The following is an 8,203-nucleotide window of genomic DNA, read 5'->3' as shown; positions in this document are numbered from 1 at the left end:
AAAAACTATGAATCTATGTAATTGTCATAGGTTATTTCCACTGTACCACTGCTTCGATCTTTGAAAGATCTAAGGTTATACCACCTTGTGTGATCACATGTCCCACAAATGCCATTTTTCCAAACAAAACTCATAATTTAACAGTTTCACATACAGCTTTCATGCTCTTAGTATCTAGTTCGAAAGGCAGTCTTAGCTATGTCCGAGTCCTTCACTCGAATTTGATGGTAACCCGACCGCAAATCAATCTTAGAGAATACTGTCGCACCTCTCAGTTGGTCCATTAGAGCATCTATTCTCAGTAGTGAATACTTATTCTTGATTGTAATCTTGTTTAGTTGCAGATAATCTACACATAATCTTGTCCCACTATCTTTCTTCTTTACCAGTAACACTGGAGCTCCCCACGGTGATACACTCAGACGAATAAACTTCATTCTCAATAACTAATCTAACTGTTTCTTTAACTCTGCCAGTTCTAGTGATGATATCCGATACAATGCTATAAAAATTGGTCTGGTTCCAAGCACCAAGTCAATACTGAATTCTATCTCTCTCTGGGGTGGAAGTTCAAGTATGTCATCAGAGAAAACATCAGGAAACTCCTTCACCTCTCAATTTTTTTCCAAGTCTTGTTCGCTACTCTTTGAGCTAGCAGATAATAGAAATAACCCTCTAACCCACTACTACTAAAGGTAACTCTTAGGGAATTCAAATAGAAGATACAAGACTCAACTCACTCTATATGCATGCCAAATGTTGGGAATATAGCAGTTCGTTTAAAACAATCAATGAAAACCTGGTGATTAGACAACCAATCTAAACCTAAGATAATATCTAAACCACATAAAGGAACGCTAACCAAGTCATGTATAAAAGTCCTAGCCTCAATAATAAAAGGTACTTGTTGACACACTCTTCTAGTCAAGGCATTCTGAAATGTAGGTGTATGAACAATCAGATCATATTTTAATACATTAGAATATAATCCCAACTCGTGTGCAACAATCGCAGAAATAAAAGAATACGATGCACCAGAGTCATATAGTACAGTTAAGAGTCGAGATTTGACATAACACTGACCTTGGATAAGGGAGTTTGATTTCATAGCATCATCAGCAGTCATAGCTAACGAACATCCTTGCTGTCGCAACCTATCTATCCCTTGTGTCGGCTTCTTCGAACAATCCTTAGCCACGCATTTAGGCTGACCACAAGAGAAACAAATAATGCCTCTAGAATGACAAGGTCTAACTCCATGCTCCTTTTCACACTGCCTACATACTGGTCGCACCTGTGCCTGCTGAGATCGCTTGCCCATATCCTATCTCATTCTTCCTTCATTACCACCACCACGCTTTCCCAAACGGTTAACTGCTCGAGTAGTAACAGTCGCCGTTTCACGCACAGCCTCAGCCATAGCGTGAATCACAGCAAATAGGTCATCATCGTTTCGTACGGAATGTTAGCGGTAGTTTCTCCCCGAGCGCTACGTCTCTGTGAACTCATCCTAATCTTGTTCACACCAAACAATCGGTACCAAGGTGATCAGTCTCAATATCTCAAGTTGGGTGTGAACATTCTCAGAATGAAGGCACAAAGACAATTATGCAACACATATCACATGGATATCCTATAAGCATGAGACACACAACAGAGCATGCAATGAAGCATGATCCAGTCCATTCCCCAGGCTCTAACGGGAAGGACTGCTCTAATACCGAATTGTAATGGCCCAACTTCTAGCATGTCATGATCATACTAGAAGTTGAACGTTACCAACTTGTTTCCCCAACATAAGTAATATTTAATAAATATAAGCCTGTTCGTTGATAACACCTCGCGAGTTTTCGAGTAATTTTTTTAAAAAAACAGTAGTAGTTTAGAGTCGCATACATATAGTATAACACGAAACATGAGTACACACATTGAAAGAATAGTAGAAGGCAATACATAGAATATCACACCATAATATACATCATAATACAGAAGTAGCTCAGTTATACCAGTAAGGAATTATAATACAACATCCTTCAGTTAGTGACTCATATAATATATACACATATATACATAAGACATCCCGGGGCCTGGCCTGTCCAAAAGCCCCTAAGCTAACTCCCAGGCTACCCTAACTCTATGACATGCCTATTCCCTCTGAGCCTGCTAGTAAAAGTGAGGGAAACACTCTAAGGTACTGGAGTTAGTGATGCCAGGGAATTTTGGCCAAGGCCAGTTTTACTGACCTTTTCTTTATTTTTTTAAGGTAGTTTCATGCATTTTCTTAGGAAATAAGCTAGTTTTGGGTAGATATTCACTTACATCTTGATTCAAGCAAACATTGTGAATTTTGAATGATTTCATGAGAATTATGCATAAATTGAATGATAAATTGGATGATGCATGATCCCATGATTAAGAGCAAGATTTTGATGCACTTTGTTTGATTGATTTCAGGCCAAAAGAAGAAGAGAAGAGCCACGTTAGTGGCTTCGTTAGTTACACTAACATGGGCACTAACGTGGAAGGAAGGAAAGCCACCACGTTAGTGAGAAAAGTTAGTGGCATTAACTTTGAAGAAAGGAAATGGAGCCAACGTTAGTGACACTTAACATTATCACTAACGTTGGACCAAGCTCATGAGTGGCCATGTTAGAGTCCACGTTAACCTAGTTAACGTGGCCTCTAACGTTAAGAAGGAAGGGGGGAAGCCAACGTTAGTGACACTCAACATTGTCACTAACGTTGGCCAAAGCACATTAAGCCACGTTAACTCCCACGTTAACCTAGTTAACGTGGAAGCTAATGTGAAGGAACAAAGTGGTCGACAACGTTAGTTACACCCAACATTGTCACTAACGTTGGAAGCAACCACACAACCCCCCAAGGAGCCACGTTAACTTCCACGTTAACTTAGTTAACGTGGAGGCTAACGTGTGAAAAAAGAAGGTGCTCGCCAACGTTAGTGACACCCAACATTGTCACTAACGTTGGAAGGAGCCACACATGCCACCATGAGCCACGTTAACTCCCACGTTAACTTAGTTTAACTTAGTTAACATGGAAGTTAACGTGGTACCTGATAGACTGACCATGCCTTCTTCAAACACACATAACTTGAGCCACAAACCTCCAAATGAGATGATTCCAGTGGTATTGGAAAGTAGAATTCCAGAGCTTTCCAAGCATATATGGTACTACATGGTTGACACTAAATTTGAGGGAGAAAACCTGCCCCAAAAGTGCAATGATGAACATGGTATCAACATGTATTAAGGTCAACTGACCTCTTCACCTTCCAAGAAGTGTAACGCGAGTTGTAGAGCTCTAAATGATGTGCTTTCAAAGGCATTGGAAAGTAGACATTCAGGGCTTTCCAACAATGTATAATAGTATGGGGTGGACACTAAGTTTGAGCTTCAGAAACTGGCAATAATGAAGCCCTGATCGCTAGCGTTATTGGCAATCAACATTTCCAGTAACGTTGGCATATATGTCAGCGACCATGTCCACTTCAAAGGAGCATAACTTGAGCTACAGAGGTCCAATTGAGGTGATTTTAGTTGCGTTAGAAAGCTGACATTCAGAGCTTTCCAACGATGTATAATACTCTATAGTGGGCATGAAATTGGAGCACAAACAAGAGGCATCTTTTAAGCCCCAAAAACACCAACTGGGCAGCAAGTGCAACGTTAGCCACAATAACTTTAGCACTAACGCCACACTTGTAGCGTTAGTGTGGCTAACTTTAGCACTAACTTTGGCACCTGGACCTCAACTTGACCCACTTCTCTCTCAAGTCCACTTCAAAGCTCAAGCAAGCAAGCCCACAATTGTCAACCAATCAAGACCACAAGAAGCATCTAGAATAGGAATTTCATTTAATTGTAATTTGCTTTGAAATTTAGGAGAGCCTATATAAAGGCCTTAGTTTTTACTTTGAAAGGGGACTGATTCTGGAACGAGGGATTGACGAGGGGTCTTCGGACTCCCTCCCCTCACACACTTTTCTTTCTCTTTCTTTTCTTTGTATCTTTCATTTATGAATTTTGAAGTTTCAATTTCAATTTTAATCTTCATATTTACTTTTATGCATTTTTTTCTTTTCTATTTTGATTAGAGCAATGACCAACTAACTCTTTTCATTGGGTTAGAGAGCTCTATTGTGATTCAATGGATTAAGTGTAGTTCTTATTCTTCTTCTTCTATCTTTTCTCTTGATTTTAAGCTAGAAATGCTTTCTCATGCTGGACCAAATTTGGTTTGGATGGATATGTGACTATAATCCTCTCAACACTTGATTTGGGAAATGCATGTGGTATAATCAGTGACCATGCTTCATCTCTTCTCATGAGCAATTGACCAAGGAATTGGCTATTGATCAAGATTTGAGAGATTGAATTACAAGTAATTGTAATTCGATCACTTAAGATTGCCAAGGAGATCAATGAATGATTGAGGAAGAGATGAGAATGAACTTGATCCGGAGGATTGCAATATCTCTTGATCCCAATGTTCATTTTATTTTTAGTTCTTACATTTACTTTTCTTGCCATTTTACTTTTCTGCACTTTATTGCTTTCTTTACTTTTATGTCAATTTACAATTTCTGCTGCTCATCATCCAAATCTGAATCGTCTAACTAGGATAATCAATTAACCATTGATTGCTTAATCTGTTAATCTCTGTGGGATTCGACCCCACTCTATTGTGGGTTTTACTTGACGACAAATTCGGTACACTTGCCGAATGGAGATTTGTTGAGAGACAAATTTTCCCCCGATCAAGTTTATGGCGCCGTTGCCGGGGATTAACTGTGATTAACAAACTACTGGTTGATTGATTTACTGGATTAGACACTTTTCTTTTATTTTTGTCTTTCTTTTGTTTCTTTATTTTCTTTTGCTAACCAACTGTTTGTGATATTGCCTCACTGGGAATTTCCTCATCTGTGACAAGGGGAATTCCAATCTCTTTTATATTGGTGATTGTTGTTTGATACAGAGTATTTTGAAGAGAAATGGAGTATAGATCATCTTTTGGTCAATCAAGTTACATGGGATACTTCTCAGCGCCACAAAATAATTTATGTTATTATGATAATGTTGGTTGGGAATATCAAGAAGATGAAACGGGGTGCTTCCAAGGGTCACAAAATAGTCCATATTCTGATGACTTTGATCACTACTCAAGCTGTGCCTGGGAAGATCAAAACCAAAGAAATTTCACTTATTCACAGCCCATTCATCAAGAGCCATCATCCTTTAATTATTCAACCTCACCTCCTAGCTTTTCGCATCAAAACCCTTCACCACTTGGATATGCCTCAACACAAAATTTCTTCCCATATCCATATAATTCATCTCACCACTCACACAATTCATTGCATTATACACAAAATTCTTCTCACAGTCCAACAATTTATTCCATACACACAAAATTTTTCTAACAGTCCACAAAACCCATATCATTACCCACAAAAGTTATACCATTCTCAGATCATAAAACCACAAAACAACCAATTCCATTCACAAAGTAGCCACCCTCAACCTCCAAATTTCACCCCAGCTGCACACCCTCCCCTAGAGGATAAGCTATCAAGGATAGAGAACCTACTGGCAATGCTCTTGGAAAAATCTAAGGACACAAGGACTTTCCAAGAGGAAGTAAAAACCATTATGCAGAACCGATGGGTTGCCATTAAGAAGCTTGAGGCACAAGTTGGATATCTATCAAAGCAAATCACTACCCATAATTCTCTCAGTGATACCATGGCAAACCCAAGGGAGGAATCAAAAGAACAAGAAAAAGAGGAAACCATACCAAGTGAGATTCATATGAAGGAAGAGGAGGTTGTGAGAATATATAAGCCTAAGGCTTGTAGTGGAGGCATACAAGCCTAGGATTCCATATCCTAAGAGGCTATTTGAGGTGACAAGGCAACATGCAAACTCACTTCCAAAAGAATCATTGCAAAATTATGCAAAAAAAAAGAGAACAAAATCAACCAAGGGAGTCCATACTCAAATGAAGTAGAGAATTGCATGATGGGTGATTCCATTGAACCACCAATTCAAGAGGTTTTTGATGAAGAAGACACTCCAACCATCATACAACACCCAAGTTCTAAAATCAAGGTGGTGAAGACAATCAACAAAAGCACCAAAAAGAGGATGGTGACCAAGAACAGAAGGACAATATCCATGAAGAAGAAAAGGTCAACCAAAAGGCATCCCACCCCTACCCCAACAAGCAAGTTTACACAAGCTAACAACAAAAGAATGCTTGTTGGGGAAAGGCACTCAAAACAAGGGGCAGTAACTGGCTCCTCTTTCCTCTTGAGGTCATTCTTCTTAACAAACTGGAAGAAGAGGAAGAAATTCATGAACAACATGTCAAGCTAATGACATTAAAAGAGCGCTTGTTGGGAGGCAACCCAACCGTAGGTAACATTTCTTTGCTTTGCTTAGTTTACTTTCAATAATTTGGCATATGATTGCATTCTAAGTTTGGTGTTGCTATGCAACAATTTGATTTTCAATCTTCACTGGGTACTTGCAACATTCTAAATTGATAGTGGCACACTAAGTTTGGTGTTGCCACTTAACTTTCATGCAAGTACCATGCCAACACCACTTATTAATGCAGTCAAAATGTCTCTGTTTGTATCTCTTGTGTCTTTATTGTATCCTTAACCTTGCTTGCTGAAACACATGCATACTCACACTTCATTCTAAGACATTCATGATCCATCATGGACCCCATCACCACTGTTTTAATTGTTGCTTGAGTATGAGCAATCATTCTATGTCTGGTGTGGGAAGGAAAAGTAGGAGAAAAAGGGCAACAACAATAAAGATGAACTACAAGGTGGTAAAGTTTCTTTTTCCTCTTACTTATTTCCAGTACATTCAACTGCATGATTGTCTCCTAAGTTCTTTGTATGTATGTGTGCTTGCTCCTTGAAAATAAGCATGTCAATTTTGTCTTTTAAACCTTTTATTGATTAAGGCTGTGCTTTCTAGTATTTATGTCACTGCATCCTTACTTTACTTAATTGTATGCTTGTCCTTTTGAATCAAATGAAAAAGAGAATGAGTGTTTTACAAAAGACCAGAGTGGAGTTCATACTATGGAGTAAGTTCCTGAGTTTGTGGTGTGGTCATAAGTTAGCTAAGTTGGTTCAACCACAAGGTGGGAAGACAATTATCTGTCCTGAATCATATGCTTTGAACACACCCCATGAGACTAGCTAAATAACAAGATCCTAATAAGAGAAAGGGAAAGAATAATGAAAGTGGAAGAATCAAAGAAAAAGAATAAGCAATAAGGCTAGGCACCAATGGTTTTTAATCTTAAGACATGTGTCTGTGGTGCTCCTGTGTGAGGGATCTACTTGGATGAATAAGCTCTTAGGGGTGCCTTATCACTTGGTAACTTCGGTTAACTAACTCGGGATTATCAGCTAAAAGTCCACTATCAAGAGTAACCCTCACTACAGAGAATTTAGTAACCCAAAGAGGTGCTGGACACCAAGGTCTCAAGAAAAGAAAATAAATAGACCATATGCCTGTGGTGTGTATGTATGGGGGAGAGACTTGAGGAAGTAAGTCCGTAGGGGTGTTTCAACACCTAGCACCTTGAACCAACTGGTTCGGGAGTGTTGGCTGAAAGCTTATTTTAAAGAGTTGCCCCCCTTACAGAGCACTTAGCCTAAGAACAGAAATAAGCCCTGAAATCACAACAAAAGGGATCAATGAATAAAAGTCTCATGAGATGCAAGCAAAGTGAGTATTCTAGGACATGATAAAGGTCTGAAAGCCAGGAATGAACCTAAGTTGCTATGCATGAAACCACCATAAAACCAGAGACATGACTTCCACAAGAATGACTCATTTCTCTTGGCATTCCATTCATCATTCTCTTGTTCCAGTACTTGCTTAGGGACAAGCAAGCTTTAAGTTTGGTGTTGTGATGCCAGGGCATTTTGGCCAATTTTACTGACCTTTTCTTTACTGTTTTTAAGGTAGTTTTATGCATTTTCTTAGGAAATAAGCTAGTTTTGGGTAGATATTCACTTACATCTTGATTCAAGCAAACATTGTGAATTTTGAATGATTTCATGAGAATTATGCATAAATTGAATGATAAATTGGATGATGCATGATCCCATGATTAAGAGCAAGACTTTGATACACTTTGTTTG

The sequence above is a fragment of the Arachis duranensis genome, chromosome 5 (assembly GCF_000817695.3).
Source record: "Arachis duranensis cultivar V14167 chromosome 5, aradu.V14167.gnm2.J7QH, whole genome shotgun sequence".
NCBI lineage: Eukaryota > Viridiplantae > Streptophyta > Magnoliopsida > Fabales > Fabaceae > Arachis > Arachis duranensis.
The sequence above is the reverse complement of the archived record's forward strand: the minus strand, read 5'-3'. Positions refer to the sequence as shown.